Source organism: Drosophila sechellia, unplaced genomic scaffold, assembly GCF_004382195.2.
Source record: "Drosophila sechellia strain sech25 unplaced genomic scaffold, ASM438219v1 Y_28, whole genome shotgun sequence".
Taxonomy (NCBI): domain Eukaryota; kingdom Metazoa; phylum Arthropoda; class Insecta; order Diptera; family Drosophilidae; genus Drosophila; species Drosophila sechellia.
Genome location: NW_022611396.1, coordinates 164,360 through 186,152, shown reverse-complemented (window position 1 = coordinate 186,152; position 21,793 = coordinate 164,360). Strand labels below are relative to the sequence as shown.

Below are 21,793 nucleotides of genomic sequence, written 5' to 3'. Positions count from 1 at the left end.
AAGCTGAATTTTGTTGATAGTTTACAGGATTGGTTGAGTTTTTGTCTAAATTCTTGATATAGGTGTCAGTAAGATTGGTCATGACTGTTATTATTTTTGTTGTTATAATGGTTTTTATTTTGGCTAGTTGATGCTTTGTTATAGTTTTGAATTCTATTTTGATTCTTTGAAGCGTTGTTGTATTTTGGACCAAAGTAATTCTGTTTTGGAATTTTGGGCGATCGGACCATATATCATCATAACAACCCTCTTGCTGGACAATTTGCTATAATTTACTTACTGTTGTTATGTCAAACCTAGCTAAATGCATGTAGAGTCTGTCTGGGAGTTTTTTAATATTTACATTTATTACTGTATCGTTCATTGCGTCTGCATAAATATGATTATTAAGTTGAATATTTTCTAAGTCTTATTTATTTTTTATTATAAAACATTTTGTTTTAAGTTATTTTATGAACTTATGAACTGATCAACTGAATTGTGTGTTGTCGTCTTAAAAGTTCTTCGAACGGTGTTTGGGTCTTGAAATCAGCGATTAGGCCTTCCTTCAAATCAGGCCATGTGTTAGCTGCGCTGAGCTGGGAAACTTGCTGGGCGTCACCCCCAATTTGCATTTTAATCGCACTGAAGAGAATGTGTAACTGACTGATGTCAGTTGTTGGGTACAGTTTTAGAATGAACTCGATTCTTCTTATGAACGAGCTCAGTTCTAGTGTCGTACCGGTAAATGTTGGTACCTGTCGAATCTAACCAAGACCCTGGTTCAGCTGATTCTCGGAGATTAGTTGCACTTGTTAATGTGGTTGTTCCATTGTTATTTTTTTTTTTTGTTTTTTTGCCTTTGTTGTTGTTGTTTTGTTTCTGTTCACTTCTCGTAGCGGTCACACTTTGTAATGCGGGCTACTCACTGTCTTTACAAAACCTAGGGTTTCAGTTATCCCTTAATGGATTGTCCTTGCAGCACTAAAGTAATTTTTATCACTTTTAGTAGCAGTCACACCTCTATGGTGGGCTAGCCAAGTTGAAACGATTATAAAGCACTGTCTGACTGGCGTATTAGTTACTTCTTGTAGCCCCGATTAGCCACAAAGTTGAAGTTAAATCGTACACGAAGGTACTTTTGAAGGTGAATTTAGGACCACCGACTGCGCCAAGGTAATTTATAAAGAAAAAAAATATAATCTTTTTTCAAATAATATTACATTGTATCTGATATTGAGATTTCGTCGATTTGTATAGAGCAATTAAAAGCTGTTATGTTACCTTTTTCTATTATCATATCTCTATATATGCAATTTCGGTTGAGTATAGTTTTTGGTATGTTCCAGGTTAATATTATATTAGGTTCGATATAACTGATATCAAAGTTTTTGTGAGTTTTTATCTACATTCTGTATTGAATTGATTAAGTATGACAGCTAGAGATTTATTTATTATCAATTTAAATTAAAATTTAAAATTTATTTTGTACATTTTCTATTAAAATGTTTTGATCACTGACTGGATATGTAATTATTGAAATGATTTTGGTTTTACTTTTTTCTTAAGGAATATGGGAAATTATAAGAATTTCATTTGTATCTGTTTTTAACCAAGTGGAAGTTTTAATATTTAGATGTTTTTCGGAATTTATATGCGTTAAGTAATCATTTTTGCCGAGTCTTGTTAACTGCATTCCAAGTTAAATATCTTCTATGTATTCGGTAAACTGTTGTAAATTGAATAATAAAATGTTTAATCTTTGATCACCTTTATTTTTCACGCTTAATGCCTTTATTTACTGTTTTTATGACATCGTTGAGTTCATTAGCTTGGACGCTATTTTCGGACAAATTGTAAATTTTTAATTCTAACTCTTCTTTATCTGCTTGATCTAATGTTCCAAAAAGTCATTTATATAAAAATGTACCTAGAGGATAGAGAGGAGTTTCATCCATTTCCTTTATTAACTTTGTGATTTGGTGCGGCCGCGCAGCAAGTTCCGATCAACTCTACCAGTCAAACTTCCCTTCTTCATCATATTCTCTAATGCTTATACAAGTTAGTACCAAAAGAATTCGCAACAACAATTTGCGAAGGCTTACACGCGCATCCGGCCGTGCACCTGCAGTAGCCAATAAATGGGAGCGACGATGGCAGAGCCAGCAACGGAGTTGGCACTGACGCTAGCAGAAGCAGCGACGGTGCTGGGGGTATAAATACCACCCAATTTTGTACTTAAAATTCAGTTCCGATTTTTGTCAAAATAAAGACGGACCACCGGTCCTAATTACCTTCTTGTGAAAATAAACAAACGTTTACTGTACCGATGTACGTACATGTATGTATGTATGTATAAACATAATTGCCGATTGTTGACAGACGGCGAGCTTTATTTATCTTATTTGCTTTCTTTTTTTACTTTGGCATGTGTGAAAAAACTAGTTTTGCACTGTATTGGTATAAACGTAAACAAACTGAGAAAACAGTTGATTCAATTGTTTAGTATTGTTTGTTTATTTATAACGCGAGCCAATTCCTCAAGAATTTGCAACAACAAACGGGTCAAGTTAAAAGGAAAGTGGCTTGCACTACATTGTCATCTCTCTCTAACACACTATTTATGACAATCCGATCGGACCCCACTCAGCTGCAAAAGCTGTTCGTTCCTCTGCCGCAGCGCTCGACAGAATTTTTCCGCAATATTACAATTTCATCAGAATATGATCAAGTCCAAGTCACACACAATCAAGTCCAAGTCACACAACTTCGTCAACTTAACTCCCATTTATTTAACAAACTCAAATATCTTTCTCTGTTACATTTATGAACGTATAGAGCCGCCTACACAAACCTTAATTGACAATTCATCTCATAATTTATTCTTGTTGAATATATAATGAACATATATGTATAATGAACAACGATGTATGTATGTAAAAATCACTCAATTACTTGTGTATTCAAACACTCAAGTCGCCTGCGAGCAACGTTTAATTCCTTTTTGAGTGTTTTCGCTACTAATCGGTGATCACTCTTTGTTCGCATATTTTGACGCTGCCTGTGTGCAGCAAGTATACATAATTTGAATTCAGTTACCAATAAACCTCTGCGCTGTAAACACGTTTAATAGCTTATGGGCCCAGACACAAGTTTGGTGCGGTAACTCGAGTGAATTTGTCTTTACGAAAAAGAAGATTCGGAAAGTGACTATTAAAAGCGAATTTGTCTTTACGAAAAAAGAAAATTCAAAATGAGTTACGGTCAACATTGATAAGCTCGATGAGAGCAATTATGACATTTGGTCAATGTCCATGCGTAGTGTTCTGATAGCTTCAGATTTATGGGACGTGGTATGTGGTAGTGTGAAGGAACCCGATGATGCGCCAGAGCCTACGAAATGGAACACTAAAGACGCGAAAGCTCTGTCGAGCATAATTTGGCATCTAAAACCGTCCCAAATGATGCACATTAAGTCGTGTGTGACTGCAAAGGAAGCGTGGGACATTTTAGAAAAAATACATAAGCCGGTCGGACCGTTAATTCAAATGCAGCTCTATCAAAAACTCATTCGCTTAAAAATGAAGCAAGGTGATAATGTGACAGACTATGTGAATTCATTTGTAGAAATTTGTGGAAAATTGGAAGAACTCAAAATTTACTAGGTGATAACCTAAAAGTTGCTGCTAACTAGACTTCCAAAAAGCTTTGAAAATTTCGTAGTTGCCATGCAAACACGCGATACTTTGCCCCCGTTTTCAACTGTAAAATTGAAGCTTCTCGAAGAAGCTGAACGACTTAGGGTGAACGAAGAGTGCGAAGAAGTTTTCGAGAAAAGGGCATACGTGTCTCGGGTTGAACAGCCGACCTCGAAGAGCAATTCGAACCGTTATTGGTTCCTACGAACGACGTCAAAAGCAGCGTGGCCACAAAGCTGTTAATTGTAGAGAAAGATATGGTAAACTAAAAATAATAAAAAGCAGAGATCATATTCATATTCATATTCAGTGTGTTATGGCTCAAGTGTGAGTGAAATGTCGCGAGGTACATGGTGTCTCGATAGTGAAGCCACTGCTCATTTGTGTTGTGAGCGAGAAATTTTTTCGGAATTCAATATAATTCTATGTCAATTTTATGTCAGTGTCGAAGGCGATCGAAAAAGGTTTTTGCGTGAAATTCTCAGAAAAAGGCGCGAGTGTAATTGAGAATGACGCAACTGTAATACTAAAGGGAGAGAAACGTGAAAATTTGTTTCTGTTTGAGAATGCCAAGAATAAATGTTACAATGTGCAAAACAAAAATTCATCGCAATTATGGCATAATAGATTCGGACATCTAAATTTCAGAAGCGAAAACGACTGTGAGTCGTGTGCAAAAGGCAAAATTAGTGTAAAGAATTGTCCAAAATCCAGTGAAAATCGCGCAAAAGAAATTCTGGGTCTAGTGCATACCGATATTTGTGGCTCGATTAATAAAAAATCAAATGGTGGTGCACGTTACTTTGTGACCTTTATTGATGACAAATCCAGAGATGAAGTTTTTGAAAAATTTAAAGAATACAAATCATTTGTTGAAAATCAAACGGGTAAAATATTAAAAATCTTGAGAAATGACAATGGTCGTGAATATTTAAGTGGCTCGTTTGAACAGTTTCTTATTAGTCATGGCATTAAAAGGCAGCTAACAGTGCCGCACACCCCCCAACAAAAACACGAGATGAAGTTTTTGAAAAATTTAAAGAATACAAATCATTTGTTGAAAATCAAACGGGTAAAATATTAAAAATCTTGAGAAATGACAATGGTCGTGAATATTTAAGTGGCTTGTTTGAACAGTTTCTTATTAGTCATGGCATTAAAAGTTAGCTAACAGTGCCGCACACCCCTAACAAAATGGTGTAGCGGAGAGAGCAAACAGAACATTGTGGTGGAAATGGCCCGAACCATGTTACTGTGTGCTGGCCTTGATGAAAGTTTTTGGGCTAAAGCGATCAAGACAGCATCCTACTTGAAGAACCGTGCAGAAACAACAACGTTGCTTGGTTTAACTCCTTTTGAGGTATGGACAGGAAGAAAGCCATACGTACCTCCGTGTCTTTGGTGCCAAAGCCATCGTGTTGAACAAGACACATAAGACGAAGTTTGCTCCGAAGGGTGAGGAGCATATACTGGTTGGCTACTCCGAAACGGCAAAGGCGTATCGACTGTATAGCCATGAGAAGAGGAGATGATCGAAGAGCGGGACGTCATGTTTTTCGAAGATGACTTGGGCAGAAGTGGCTTGCATGGTGAAACGGAGTTAAAATTGGTTGAACTCCAAGGCAAATCTACGCTTGTGGTTGGTGAGTTGTCTAATAATCCTCCTAATGTGGAGCCTGAGGCAGGCGATGACGAACTAGCAAGTATTGAACAAAAGCCAGAACCTAAAGCCACCTTACCTAAGTAGCGAAAACAGAGTGGACGCAAATGGAACAAGAGACTGAATGCCGTGCTATTGGAGATTGGTTTCACTCCTTGTCCTAGTGGACCTTGTTTGTACGTGCGCAAAGTTGATGACAATCTGGGTCTAATTGTGGTGTACGTGGATGACTTGATCATAGCGAGCTCCAACAAAGATGACCTAAACGAGATCAAGTTGCTTATCTCCAAAAAGTTTGACGTGGTCGACGGCGGCGATCTTAAACATTTCCTTGGCATGGAAATTGAGAGAGAGAATGAAACTGGAAGTATCAAAATTGTCCACAAGCAGTATGTGGAGACACTCCTTAACGATTATGGAATGCAAAATTGTAAGCCAAGCAGTATTCCATTGGAGGCTGGCCATCAGATAAAATGCGACGACAAGGGATGTGATCGTGTGAATAAGGAATCTTATCAGTCATTGATTGGGTGCCTTCTGTATCTGGCGATGACGGCTCGACCAGACATATTGCATTCTACAGCGGCACAGCAGAATGCAGATCCTCATAAGGAGCACGAGGCGGCTGACAAGCGTATCTTACGCTACCTGAGGGGCACTTCCGAGAAGGAACTACACTACAGAAGAACTGGGCAGAGCAGACTGGGCTGACTATTCTTTTTGGCGTTTTTTGCTGCTGGTGCTGCCTTTAGTTGGGAATCCAAGAAGCAAAGAATTGTAGCTCTGAGCAGCACAGAGGCCGAATATATAGCTCTCTCCTCGGCTGCCAAAGAGGCGGTCTATATCAGGAAGCTGGTTGCCGAAATGGGTTTCGGATATGTCAAGACTGTGCAGATCTATAGCGACAACCAAAGTTCGCAATGCTTAGTTAAAAATCCTAGGTTCCATGCAAGAAGCAAACACATTGACATTAAGAATCATCATGTCAGAGATATATATAAGTGTGGGAAATGAACCAGATCAGCGAACTAAAATGAACGATGAAACAGAGAGCAAGAGAGTAACGCGCAGTGGCAACGCTTATTAACGGAAAAAACCAAAGGAGGACTTCGAGTAGAATGGTGAACGAGAGCAGTCGCAAGTTTTTCAATCAAACAATTAAATAATAATAAGCGAGAACTATTGTCATCAAACAATATAAAGTGTACTATAAACAATTGTCATTAAACAATAAAGTAACACAGTATAAAGGAAACTTGCTACATAAGGATAAAATTGTAAACATTAGTTATGTTCCCACTGAAGATATGATAGCGGATGTGTTAACAAAGAACTTAAGTAGAATCAAGCATAATAGATGTTTTAAGCTAATAATGGGAATGTTTTGAGTGAATATGTAAACGTACAACGTTGAGGAGTGTTGAATATATAATGAACATATATGTATAATGACCAACGATATATGTATGTAAGAATCACTCAAATACTCGTGTACTCAAACACTCAAGTCGCTTGCGAGCAACGGTTAATTCCTTTTTAAGTGTTTTCGCTACTAATCGGCGATCACTTTTTGTTCGCATATTTTGACGCTGCCTGTGTGCAGCAAGTATATGTCGCAGCGTTGGCATTTATTTGGGCCTGATCTTCCATATTGGCAAATAAACCTTTCGAGTGAAGCGAATTCAAACCGGCGTGCGCGATCGTCTGTATGCAACTGATCGTATTTTCTACGCATCGATCTATCCTTTACACACCCTAGCTGGACTACACTTGGCGACAGCGCGACAACGCCGTCGCCTCACTCGTAACGGTACTTTGGCGCCAGTCATATTCTACGTTGTAGTCAAATTCTAAGAATGTCCTCACGATATACCAAACTCATTGCGCAGCTGCGACTTGCAAGCACAGTGGTCAAACCATGCTAATAATATGACAGACACGTACAGTGGTCAAAATACATTCGTAATGCGACACGGCCTTCCTGACATAATACACGTCCTCGTGTATTGTCTGAAATCTACCACATAAGTGATAACACTTCAGGATTCAAAAAACTCTATGGATATTTCAAAGAATTATTTCCATTCAATCCATTTATGATTCAAATTAGTTTCAACTTTAGTCTTATCATAACATGACTAAATTACTTAAATTTTCGTAACACAACTCAAATTTAACAAATCATACCACTCGTGTAATTCCTTTAACACATTTTTCTCTTAATCTTTCAAATCAAACAAATTTTGTAGTTCCTTTTACAAATAATTAACTTATCTTTAGTGTAGTTCCTTTTACACATAATTAACTTATATTTGTGTAGTTCCTTTTACACATACTGAACTTATATTTTGTGTAGTTCCTTTTACACAAACTGAACTTATATTTTGTGTAGTTCCTTTTACACAAACTGAACTTATATTTTTTGTAGTTCCTTTTACACAAACTGAACTTATATTTTGTGTAGTTCCTTTTACACAAACGACCCCCGCCATAACAAGTCTCTTCTGCTATGGTGCGGTCTTCAGTTTCTCTATTGGGCAACAGACACAACTCCTATCGTGCTGCCCCTGTCTTTACATAACTCATCTTTATCGTATTCTGCTTGAGCTTTCATGTTCTTTTTAGCCTCCTTTCTCAAATTTTCTTTGTCTACCTCATCATCGTTATTTTCGTTTAGCGGCAACAAGCCAAAAGGTCGAGCTTCTTTACCAATCAATAATTAATCGTGCCATTCATTGCTAGCTGCACTTCAGCCAACGCATCCTGCCATGATCTCTGACTAGACTCGGCTCCTATTTTAGGAATAGGATGCAGCTCAATCTGCACTTTTCCTGCTAGTGGCTTAGAAACTTTACATTTAATCAAATCTTCTACGAATCCACGCACACATTTAGACATATTTTCGAACCGATAATAACAATAGACTTTGTCCAGCGTCTTTTCCCATCCAAGATGCATAACAACGTAACTCATTATTCTTTAATATATTGTATCTCAGTATCTCGCTGTTCTTTCTGTTGTTCAAGCACTGGATTTCGAGAGAGAAAATCCACATGCGCCATTCGCTCGCCTTTTCTATACTCTATTTCGAAATCAAATGCCTGTAAAAACGCCCACCATCTATGCACCCTCGGTGTTAAACCTAGTTTTGTGCGGCTGGCCTTTAAATAATTACAGTCAGTATATACTACAAATTTACGTCCTGTAATACTCTACAACATGAGGTTTATTGTCAATTTTATGTAACAGGATCGATCCATATTGATTATCAGAGCAAGTCTCCTGCGTGTTGTCCCTTCGATCCCTTCGACCAGACTAATTCACGTCGCCCTCTCGTTGCTTTCCTTATATTTCTCAACTTCACTTCATTATTTCAATCTTTAACTCAACGTAATATTTCATCAATATCCCTTGCCTTGCTCAAACTTTTCTTTGCAATTTACATTTTATGACTTCATTTCTTTTGATCAAACAGTAATCGTATCTCTTGCCACACTTCTTTCTTTTTTTCATTCTTTACCTTACCATTCTCTCTGTTTTGTCTCTAATTTGTCACACTGTCAGGCTCTTGCTGCAGTCCTTGCAACGATCTCACGCATCCTCATGCGTCATGGTCCCTCCAGACCCTCATAGCTGTAGCCTTGTGAATAATTAACTCAGAGTCTATGGTCTCTACGAGTGCCTCAGTCGGCGATCTCTCGCAGTGGTCTCTACGAGTGCCTCAGTCGGCGATCTCTCACATTGGTCCCTACGAGTGCCTCAGTCGGCGATCTCTCACATTGATCTCTACGAGTGCCTCAGTCGGGGATCTCTCACATTGGTCTCTACGAGTGCCTCAGTCGGCGATCTCTCGCATTGGTCTGCGTCTACCTCAACAGGCATCGACCATAACTATTCGTGGGCCTACTATACGTTCTCTTGCTTGTCAAAGATCTCAACACATATCGGTCACCATCAAGCTTTTCTGCCATTACATATGGCCCCCAAACCTTGGGTTTAGCTTTGTTTGATGCCGCTCTTCACTCTTGAGCAAATTGAATCTTATTTCTTATATTGAATCTTTTTTTTTTTTTTATTTATAAAATTAAAATTACAAATCTTTACGTAGCTAGAATTTGCCACTCATAAGCACAGCACCACTAACATCCTTCCATGAACACATCCGCTAATCCCTCTTTCAGTATGGAATCAAAAAAGTATGGAACGGACTCACCGGTTGAACTTCTTACTATTCCTGATGGTGGAGCTACAGTACAGATGTCAACACGTTTCTCGGTTACTGGGTCGTTTTCTCGTGATCGTCCTTTTGGACAGGCGGATGCGAAGTGCCCAAGCTCGTCGCATTTGAAACATTTGACTGTTAATCGGTCTTTTGATCCTTGCGTTGAACTTCCATTGTGACTTCTTCCTTGATTTTGTGACCTCTGCCGAGCACGACATTTAGCATATTTATGTCCAGTCTTTCCACAATAATTGCATTCCACTTGAGAGAGATACTTAGACTTTTTACGCTCCGGGTCTGTTGTAGATGCGTCGTCATCAAGGTTCCGTTTTTTAAAAGTGTGCGCTTGTAGTTGTTGTTGCATGTCATTTCGAGTTTTAATATTGTTTGTAAAAACCCAGCGCGACAATTTGTCATCAATTTGTGTCATGTGAGCCAGAGTAAGTGAAACCGCAATTTCCTCCAGATCAATAGATTTAAATTTGGACATAAGTAAGGTGACGATTCGGCTTCCATATTCGGTGTAACTTTCTCCAGACTTTGGTCGCCCGTTCAAAATTTTCATCAGTGTGGCTGCAGACGTTTCGATGCCAACAAAGCGTTGAACGAAGAGTTCTTTAAATTGTGGCCATGTGATGCCAGCAAAGCATATTTGGGACAGCCATTGTGATGCACTTCCCTCTAGCGCCTTACTTAAAGTTATCATCAGGCTGCTACCTTCGGGCATTTTATCAGCAAAAATTAGATCCACTGTTGTACACCAAGCTGAGGCATCTGCACCAGCTCCCTCAGGATGAAACTTTGGGAGAGTTATATGTTTTCCCTTTTCATCAGTTGCCGATGCCTTTGGTGTCTGCATATTTTTGATGATCTCCATTAGGTTGTTGTTTTGCACTTGTAAAGCTGCCAGGTATGCATCGGTGATATTTGTAGGCAAAGCAGATCCCACTTCTGATGTCTCAGCGTTGGCATTTATTTGGGCCTGATCTTCCATATTGGCAAATAAACCTTTCGAGTGAAGCGAATTCCAACCGGCGTGCGCGATCGTCTGTATGCAACTGATCGTATTTTCTACGCATCGATCTATCCTTTACACACCCTAGCTGGACTACACTTGGCGGCAGCGCGACAACGCCGTCGCCTCACTCGTAACGGTACTTTGGCGCCAGTCATATTCTACGTTGTAGTCAAATTCTAAGAATGTCCTCACGATATACCAAACTCATTGCGCAGCTGCGACTTGCAAGCACAGTGGTCAAACCATGCTAATAATATGACAGACACGTACAGTGGTCAAAATACATTCGTAATGCGACATATACATAATTCGAATTCAGTTACCAATAAACCTCTGCGCTGTAAACAGGTTTAATTATTCTCCTTTTACAGACTTAGTTACAAAGACATCTCCAATTTACATGTCAAAACTTCAAACCATTTACATTTTCCATAACTTTAATTTCTCATATTAACCTTGGCGTGTCTTCTCTCACACCCAATCTCCCGCCATAACACCGCCATAACACTTCTCGTCCCTGCGAGTTAGCTATTATAGTGCAGTCATCATCTCTTGACCCCCGCCATAACACTGGTCGTCCCTGCGAGTTAGCTGTGCAGTCATCATCTCTTGACTCCCGCCATAACACTTCTCGTCCCTGCGAGTTAGTTGGTATAGTGCGGTCATTACTCTTTTTCATTTCATTCGCTAGTGCCACTCTTTTAGTGCTACTCTTTTCCCTCTAGGGAGTCACAATTACATTCCGCTGTAAATTGTCTGTCTGGTAGCGCTCTTAGTCATTCATGCGAATATTTATATGTTCGCTTATTAACTAACGACTTCAAATCGTATCGATCACCATCCAGTACATTTATCACTCGATGACGCTCCTCGCCTAACACATGATCACCTACCTTATACCGAAATACTTTTCCTTTGTTTTTATCAAACCTTGGTTATCGTACAGTGCATTCTTTCGCTTGCTCTGCTCTGCTGGCATCTGTTGTAAACAACTCAATCCTGTTTGTCTAACAAAACTCACGGAACTTGTTTCTGGCCAAACTTCTGCCTTGATTCACTACAATGCGACTGGGAACTCCATATGACTCCCGCCATAACACTTCTCGTCCCCGCGAGTTAGCTGGTATAGTGCGGTCATTACTCTTTTTCATTTCATTCGTGCCGTTCGCCAAATTTTTTCCCTCTTGGGACACAGATGCACGATCACTAGTGCCACTCTTTTAGTGCTACTCTTTTCCCTCTAGGGAGTCACCATTACATTCCGCTGTAAATTGTCTGTCTGGGCGCTCTTAGTCATTCATGCGAATATTTATATGTTCGCTTATTAACTAACGACTTCAAATCGTTTCGATCACCATCCAGTACATTAATCACTCGATGACGCTCCTCGCCTAACACATGATCACCTACCTTATACCGAACTACTTTTGCTTTGTTTTTATCAAACCTTGGTTATCGTACTGTTCATTCTTTCGCATGTTTTCCTTGGCTTGTACCCTCATTCGTTCTCTATCGTCTACACTTTCTTCCACATCGATTGGCAACAACTTAAAAGGCCTAGCTTCTCTTCCTATCAGCAATTCCAAAGCACTTGTTTCAGTGACTCGATTTGTGGCGCAATTCATGACTCCTTAGATTTCTGCCAACGCATCGTGCCATGATCGCTGACTCGTTTTCACAGCAGTAAGCATAGTTTTAACAGTGCTCGTCACCCTTTCAACCTACCCATTTGCTCTGCTGGCATCTGTAGCTATGAAAAACAACTCAATCCTGTTTTTTTAACAAAACTCACCGAACCTGTTTCTGGCAAAACTTCTGCCTTGATTCACTACAATGCGACTGGGAACTCCAAAGAAAGGCAAACTTGACTTTTCTATAAAATCCGGATGAAACGGTATTTTATAAAATCCGCTGGCTATGTCAAAAAACTGGAAAAATATTTACCACCCCACAAACGATCTATTTGATCTGAAATCAGTGGCAATAGAAACTTATCAGAAAAAATATTTAAGTTTAGCTCTCGAAAATCGATACACAACCTCTAACTACCGTCCTTCTTTTTGACTAGTAACATTGGACTTGGAAATGGAGAACTGCTGGGACGAATTACATCTTTTCTCTAACTAACAGCTTCTCATCTGCGCTGAGTCGATATGGGCGAATTTGAACAGTTTTATTCTTATCACTTAAACGAATTTCCAATGCACCTGTGGTTACACTCTTATTTGGTATCCCAAATACGAAACTTTTTCAATACATTTCTTAATTTACATTTATCATTATCGCTTAATTCGGTATTGATGTCAAAAAGTATTTCCAAACTATTCTCAGGTGCATTATTTTGAACGGCATTAATAACTTTGAATTTGTAAATACTAAATTTATCATATTTAATCGATACACCAATCATCACGTCGTGCTTTAAATAGTTGTCCACTACAACATGAAACTAAATTTCTAAATTCAATTGAGACATTCGGAATGTTGATAGTATTTGTCACCATATATTTGTCACAATATTGTCACCAATTTCTTTTAAAATAACTGGATTGTTAATTCTCTTGCCAGCCTATTTGTTACTAAATTTTTCATTTACCAAAGAACATTCGGCTCCCGAATCGAAAAAGAATGGAAAGGGCTCATCCAATTGAAAGAATAATCCACTTGGCTCACTTAATTTTGCTTTGGGACATACAGACACGACATGTCCCATTTCGTTGCATTTAAAAAACTTTATGTTTGAACGATCTTTTAACCCAGGTGTGCCTCTGTAGCTTCTTCCTTTTGTGTTTGATGTTTGATGTACCTTCCTTTCGAGCCCTGAATTCGGCGAATTTGTGGCCAACTTGTTCACAAAAATGGCACTTGATCTCCGACTGCATTCTTGACTTCTTTTTTTCTAGGCCAGAATCATCTTCGTTGTTACGTTTCTTGAAGGCGTAAGCCTGCAGCTGTTGCTGAAGCTCATTGCGCGAGTTAACATACCCCTTCTCTCGGTCTACCCATTACTGCAACGAGAGACCCGACCCAACAACAACTGAGAGCCGAGCGAAAGTTCAACGAAGATCGCCAATACGAACTCTGACGAAGATATTTGGGAGATACATACATATACATATTTGTAATGAAGAATTCATATTATTCTAATTTCACACCTCAAACTGCTCAGTCGTTTTTTTGGAAGCTTTCCTCCCTCGGCCACGGGATTGTAACTGGCGCAGCCGGTCAACGGACAAGGGATTAACAATGCCCACTACGCTTATCGTTCTAATTCTAAAGAGGTGATGAACATGTGACGGCAGTGGTTGTGGGGATTTTATTAGTGAGTGGTGAAATAGAAAGGAATTGGATAAAGCGTATTGAAACATAATAACGTGCAAGTGCAACTAAAACAAAGGAAACAAACGAAATCAAGTTCAAATTGCTTTACAGGCGACCGTATATGTGTACATCAAACGCTGATAAGGCACCGGGATCGCTTGTGCGGGACAATTTACAACAATTATACCAACAAGTTACTGTGTGTGATGACCGTATATGTGTACATCAATCGCTAATAAGGCACCGGGATCATCCATACACCCTAACTCATAAAAATGGTAAATTAATCAATAACAACAAAAATAATAATAAAAAAAAAAAAATTAAAAGAGCAAACATTTTTTTCTGACTTGTTAAACTACTGTGTATGGTTACCATTTGTGTGTCGGAGAGCGCTTGGTGTGTGCGAGAGTATTGGTTGCTCTTTGGTTACTTCATAAGAATGGTAATTTCATCACTATGGTAATATTACATCAGCCTATAATAATAATAATAACAATCAATAATAATCAATAATAACAAGAAAAATAATACATATATGTATAGAAAAAAAAGAACACAAATAAAACCAACTTAACGCCTACTGTTGTCACATGTTCACTAACCTATAAAAAAAATACACTCTATTCAATAGCTATTTAAATCATGTATTACAGCTAAAGTCGAAAACACAAAAAAAAAACTACAAAGGTGGATAGAAGCACAGAAGCACTACAAGAACGACATACACTAAGAACCGGGAAACAAAGATAAGAAGAAACTGCGTAACGGACACACACATACAGGTTTTCTTTTATTTTGAAAAGAATACACACATAATACACATTCAAACAGATACATATACATAGCATCACAGAATATAATACAATATATTACTACATTAATATACAAACGAAAACAAAACAAGCCTAACACCCAAAATTTTCCCTAAACAAAAATATATTATTAATATACCTATTTTTACATATTATTACACATATCATAACCATACCCCAATATATAATTAATCACTATTATTTGCAAACAAAAAATACAGATTTCTTCCCAATACGTGTAAATGCTAGGACAAAAAGCCAACATTAGTAATACAGATAGGGGCAGAATAGGGCTAAGAAGCGAATCTGGTCTATCTGAGATAAGGGAAGCGGCAGGAACTAAAGAGAAAGACCAGTCGGTTCAATCCGAAGACAATAATCCCACCAACGCTATGGATTCCGGTAACGACACAGGGCCAATAAGTCCTATCGTTAATTCATCAACAAACACTAACCTGAACCTACAACAATTACTAACCCTTGTACATCAACTACCAACCTACGAAGGCCCACCTGACAATCTTGATAGATTCATAGACAGAGTAGATCAGCTCCTTTTGTTAGCCTCATCAGTGGACCAAACAACAGGCGGACAGTACTTACTTGGAACTATCCGTGACAAAATTAAAGGCAGGGCAGACGAAGCACTGAATGTCTGCGATGTACTCCTTACTTGGGATGACATCAAAATAAACCTCAAGCGACTATACTCTAGCAAGAAAACAGAAGAAATGCTTGTTAGAGAGCTACACAACCTTCCGGACGGACTCAGTATGGGAAAATTGTATTACTCAGCCGCTAAAATAAGAAGCGATTTAATGTCACTCGCTAGAGAAGCCGACCCTAGTGCACACTCTCTCGCGGCCAAACGCGACCAATACGATAGATTCTGCCTAAATACATTCATAACTGGATTAAAGGGGACCCACTTAGGTCAGCCATTAGCCAGAGACAATCGAGAAACCATACGAGTACGGTCAGATTGAATTAAATTTCCATAGAAGCCTGAACAAACACCAAGATAACCGACGATGCGACAGCCCATTTCACAGGAATCACCCATATAGCGACTACAACAGTCGCTACATACCACGACAACAGAACTATAATAATGGCAACAACGCTCGTCATGTACCACGATATGATAACAACAGCAACAACAATGATAGCCCCTTTATACAGAGACAACAAAATTTAAACAACAATAATAGACACGTCAACATAATTCCCATAACGATAGTAATGGTCGACAAGACAGAGAAACTCTGGGCAGGAACCCCTTCCACAATTATGAACAACCAGATCAGACCCTTAGTCACCAGAACAGGAACAACCATAACCCAAGCGCTCCTCTATGTAACATTAACGATGATGCAAATTTTCTACTAGAAACCTCGGGAAGCCAGTCGGCTACATAAGCAAGAAGACTCACGGATCTTCCTTGCCATTTGTTTTCTTATCACCAAACTCCATGGTGTCAAACCCTCTCAAATTTCTAATAGACACTGGATCTACTTACTCTTTCATAAATCCAGCACTTATTAACGAAGAGCACATCAAAAAATTAACCTCGGATATCAATATCCACACTGTTCTTAATACATTCAAAATTCGGAAATATACCGATAAAATAAATTTCAAACAATTCGAAAAAAAAATAAACCTTGCCGAATCCATACTAGAAACACCAGAAACCGCCATCCCAATCATCACCAGAGCAAACCCTGTAGACACATTACATACCCTGCCACAAAATACCAAAATGCTACTTCCGCTCCCAGTAAACTTCATGGAGGGAGATTTTATATATGAAACCACCAATTTGGATAATCAAGTATCCATAACAGGCGGTTTATACACCGCAAACGCAGGATCAGCTTATTTCGAGGTCTGCAATAACTCAGACCAGATCCTCTAAGAACCGTTACAGGCAGAAGAGTTCTCTTCGCAAACCCACCAATACTTAAACTGCATGTCCGCGGCAACAGATACAGAACGACAAGACGACCAAGAATTAAACATTCTGATGGAACACCTCAACAGCGAAGAAAAACAATACATACTTAAACTATGCAATTCATTCAAAAGACTTTTCCACAACGAAAACAACCAACTAACGTTCTCTAACGTCATCAACAACATATAATATACCGATTCACACAAAATCATACCGTTACCCATTTGTACATAAAGGCGAAGTCCGAAAGCAAATTTCAAAAATGCTCGAACAAAACATCATAAAAAACAGCTATTCCCCCTGGAGTGCACCCGTTTGGGTCGTACCTAAGAAAAGTGACAACATAGGCGAAAAAAAGTGGCGCTTGGTAATCGATTTTCGGGAATTAAACGAGAAGACTGTCTCTGATAGATACCCTATCCCAAACATTGCAGATATACTAGACAGCATATTTCCTATGCTACCATGTATTTCACAACAATCGACTTAGCAAGTGGCTTTCACCAAATTCAAATGAACACACGCGACGCGAGCAAGACGGCATTCACCGTCGAAAATGGGCATTACGAGTTCACGAGAATGCCCTTCGGTCTCAAGAACGCCACGTTCCAACGCCTTATGGACAATGTTTTGGGTGACCTAGTCGGTAACGTCTGTCTCGTCTATCTCGATGACATAATAGTATTCTCCCCCTCACTCCAAAAACATATAGCAGATATTAAATCTGTTTTCACAAAACTCCAAAACGCAAACCTAAAAATCCAACCAAGCAAGTGTAGCTTCTTAAGGAAAGAAATCGACTTCCTGGGATATATCGTAACCCAGGAAGGAGTCAAACCAAACCCACTTAAGATTCAAACCATCAAGGACTTCCCTTGCCCAAAGACAACCAGGGAAATTAAATCATTTTTAGGACTATTAGGGTATTAAACCCATAACGAGACAGTTAAAAGGGAAGAAATCTATAATAATAGACGATGAATTTAGACAAGCATTCGAAACGTCGAAAGATCTCCTTTGTACTGATCCTATACTCATATACCCTGATTTCAATAAACGGTTCACGCTGACCACAGACGCAAGTAATTATGCGATAGGCTCTGTGCTGTCACAAGGTCCAGATACTAAAGACAGACCCATATCTTTCGCTAGCAGGACATTATCGGACACGGATATTCTACGCTATTCTACGATAGAGAAAGATATGCTAGCTATCATTTGGTCTGTAGGTCACTTCAGACCATACCTCTTTGGGCGTAGATTCAAAATAGTCACAGACCATAAGCCATTAATCTGGCTAGAAAATCTGAAAGGTCAGAATCCAAAACTACTTCGATGGAAAACTATCCTGGCCGCTTACGACTACGAAGTCGTATACAAAAAAGGGTCGCAAAACGTAGTTGCTGACGCGCTCAGCAGAATTGAGCCAAACTTGAACATAAACGAAGACCCACGAATTATACCACGAACCACTAAATCACTTCAATTGCCAAATAATATTCTGTACCGGATCAACAACGCTAAGACAGGTAGAAACACCATTTATCCATAAAGTAAGACACATAATCACAGAACCCGTGCGTACTTTCGACTCCGTTACAAACACTCTTCAAGCAATCATGAAACCGAATAAAACAGTCGCTATATTTGCACCGGACGATATTTTCAAAATAATAGAAGAGTCCTATAATAACTATTTTTTTGAAAATGATTTATACGAAATTGTCCGCTGCAATATATGGCTAACCGAAATTACGAATCCTAATGATCAGGAAAACGAAATTCGTGCGTACCACTTAAATACCAATCATAGGGGATTAGACGAAACGTATAACCATTTGAAAAGGGACATTTACTTCCCGCATTTAAAAGACACTATCAAAAAAATTATAAAAAATTGTGATACCTGCCTAACCCTAAAATAACCCTAACCCTAAAAACTTACAATTCATAAGTCACTATGGCGCACCAAAGAAAATAATTTTCGACCAGGGCGCGGAATTTTTGGGCAGTCTATTAGAGAAACATTTTTAGTTTAAATTGGGTTTACTTCAAGGCTTTGTCCTAGGGCATATCGGGTAGAACATAGTAACAAATAGTAAAGGATTATGAAGAATGTTTGGTTATATTGGATTGTCTTGATCGTTTGGGGTTGTTCTGGAATTATTATCATATTTAGTTTCATTAATTTTATTTTTCATTTTATATTTCGATTTATAGTGAATAATTTTTCTTCCTCTGTTCTTTTCTTTTCCTACATACATAAAAATATCGGCTGGAGTGGGAAATTCACCGTAGAAGTTTTATATTTATACACGTGAAAGTGCATCGCCGACATGGATTTCTTTTCCTGGTACATATTTTATATGGTAATCAAACTCATTTAGTCTGATTTGCCATTTTTGCAGTTTCATGTTTGGTTCATTGATATTATCGAGCCAAACTAAAGGTTGGTGATCACTAAGGATCTGAAATTTACAACCTGAAGTATTTAGTGGCCCAGACAATAGCTAAAAGTTATCTTTCTATTGCCGAATAGTTAAGTTCATGTTCATTGAGAGTGCGGCTAGCGTAACAGACAGGTTTATGCTCTTGTGATAATACAGCTCCTAGAGAAACATTACAGGCGTCTGTAGTTAATGAGAATGTTTTTCCGAAATTTGGGTAAATTGATATTGGTTCGGACATAATTAAAAATTTTAATTTTTCGACGGCTGATATATAATCGCTATCCTTAACATTTATAACGGAGCCTTTTTTTAATTTTTGTGTTATTGGTTTAGCAATTTTTGACTCTAAGGCTCTTTTAATCAAAGCCATTCTCGCTCCAACGTGGAGTTATGCCATCCAGGTGTGGGGAACTGCCGCCAAATCCCAGCTTAATAGGCTCCGTGTGGTCCAGTCAAGAGCTGCACGTCACGCATCTGGGCTCCCCTGGTACGTGACGAACATAGTCATCGAAAGAGATCTGAAAGATCAGATTAATTTCCACAGCAGCCGTTATGCCGACAGGCTTATGGCCCACCCGAACCGACTAGCAACTATCCTAGCTGATCCCATCTCTCTCCGAAGACTGAAGAGGGTACACCCCAGCGATCTCCTTACCCGGAGGATAACATAACATATTACATTTTCTTTTGTACTTTATAATTAAGATACCACTTGGTCTCATTTATCTTTATCACACATTAGGTTAAGTTCAGAGGAATTACTGAACGATTCCTTTTGAAATCTTAATAAATAGAATTAGTTACTCCAAAAAAAAAAAAAAAAAAAGCAATTTTTGAGAAGTTAGGTATAAATTTACGTTATTACCGCAAAGTCCTAAAAATGATTTTATTTCTTTATTACTTTTAGGTAATGGGAACTTTTGTATTGCCTCTATTTTATTTGGCTTAGGCCTTATGCCTTCAGTAGTTACAATATGACACAAGAATTCTGTTTCTTTTTTCATAAACTCACATTTGTCGAGTTGTAACTTTATATTAGCTTCTTGTTGTTTAGCAAATACTTTACGTAGAGATAATAGGTGTTCTTCCAATGAAGTGGAAAAAACTATTATATCGTTCATGTAAACTAAACAATCTATGTAAATTAGGTCTTTTAATAGATTTTTGATGCATTGAGCTCTGAATTCTGAATTGAGCTTCCGTCCATTTGGATCTGATAAAAACCTTTTGCTAAATCTATGGTAGTGAATTAATGAGACCTACCGAGCTTATCTAGTATTTCATCCATAGCTGAAATTTGGTATTTCTCATCAATAGTAATTTCGTTTAGATTGCGATAGTCGATTACTATCCTGAAACTTTGTTTTACCGGAAGCATCGCTTTTTTTCGGTACTATCCAGATGGGTGAACAATAAGATGAGTTCGATTTTCGAACGATGCCTTGTTGAATCATTTCTTTGATTTGTACCTGACTTGATTGTCGTGACTTGGGGTATTTAGAAGATTTTCTATAGATTGGGTCTTCATGTTAAGTTTTGATGACATGTTTTTCAGTACTCGTGAAGGTCAACTTTTCACCCTCTCTATATTGTATGTCCCTAAATTCTTAAAGAATTTTAGAAAGGTCATTTGAATCTTCTTTATTTAGATGGCCAAGCCTGAATTTATTTGATTCGTTTAGTTCGTTTCCTATTGCATAGTTTGTGGGATCATCATCTGTGAATGATGGCTCTAAACAACTCAGATAGTCGATATTGTCTTCTAGGATACCTTCTCGTTCTGGTATGTATTCCATTAGGAATTTGTTATTGTTTAATTTTACGCTTGCCTCACAAAAATTTATTTGGACCTTTGCATCTTGTAGGAAATCTTTACCTAATATCATATCATATTTTTCTGAAAAATAATGAAAATAGAAAACTTGTTTAGTTGGGCAAAGCTTAATGGGTTTGAAAATTATAATTTCTTTAAAAATTATTGCACCGCTTATGGTGTGAACTTGTAAATTAGTAGTTTTTACTGGGGAATTAAAAATGTTTGCTCTTATGATGTTTATTGTAGAACCAGTGTCTATGATACATCGGAGCTTTATATTGTTTAAAACAATATATATGAAAGAATTGTGTATTCTTCGTCGTCGGAGGTATGTTGATAAAAATTTTTGAATAGCCGCTGGTATTACCTCTTTGCCTTTTTATTGCCTGGTTCGGAGCAGTTGAAGAAGCTGAATTTTGTTGATAGTTTACAGGATTGGTTGAGTTTTTGTCTAAATTCTTGATATAGGTGTCAGTAAGATTGGTCATGACTGTTATTATTTTTGTTGTTATATTGGTTTTTATTTTGGCTAGTTGATGCTTTGTTATAGTTTTGAATTCTATTTTGATTCTTTGAAGCGTTGTTGTATTTTGGACTAAAGTAATTCTGTTTTGAAATTTTGGGCGATCGGACCATATATCATCATAACAACCCTCTTGCTGGACAATTTGCTATAATTTACTAACTGTTGTTATGTCAAACCTAGCTAAATGCATGTAGAGTCTGTCTGGGAGTTTGTTAGTAATTACATCTTTTAGTGTACTGTTCATTGCGTTTATATAAATATGATTATTTAGTTCGTTATTTTCTAGGGCTAGCTTATTTGTTATAATAAAACATTTTGCATCTAGTTCTTG

At 38.1% G+C, this 21,793-nt stretch overlaps 1 long non-coding RNA gene across 1 annotated transcript; it reads right to left on the bottom strand.

Annotated features, from left to right (window-relative positions):
* Positions 1-3,014: 3,014 nt before the first annotated feature.
* LOC116803444 lies at positions 3,015-19,369 on the bottom strand. Its single transcript, XR_004363611.1, has 3 exons — positions 19,357-19,369; positions 17,999-18,000; positions 3,015-3,112 (listed from the first exon to the last, which is right to left on the bottom strand). It is a non-coding gene; the product is annotated as an uncharacterized LOC116803444 (long non-coding RNA).
* Positions 19,370-21,793: the final 2,424 nt, after the last annotated feature.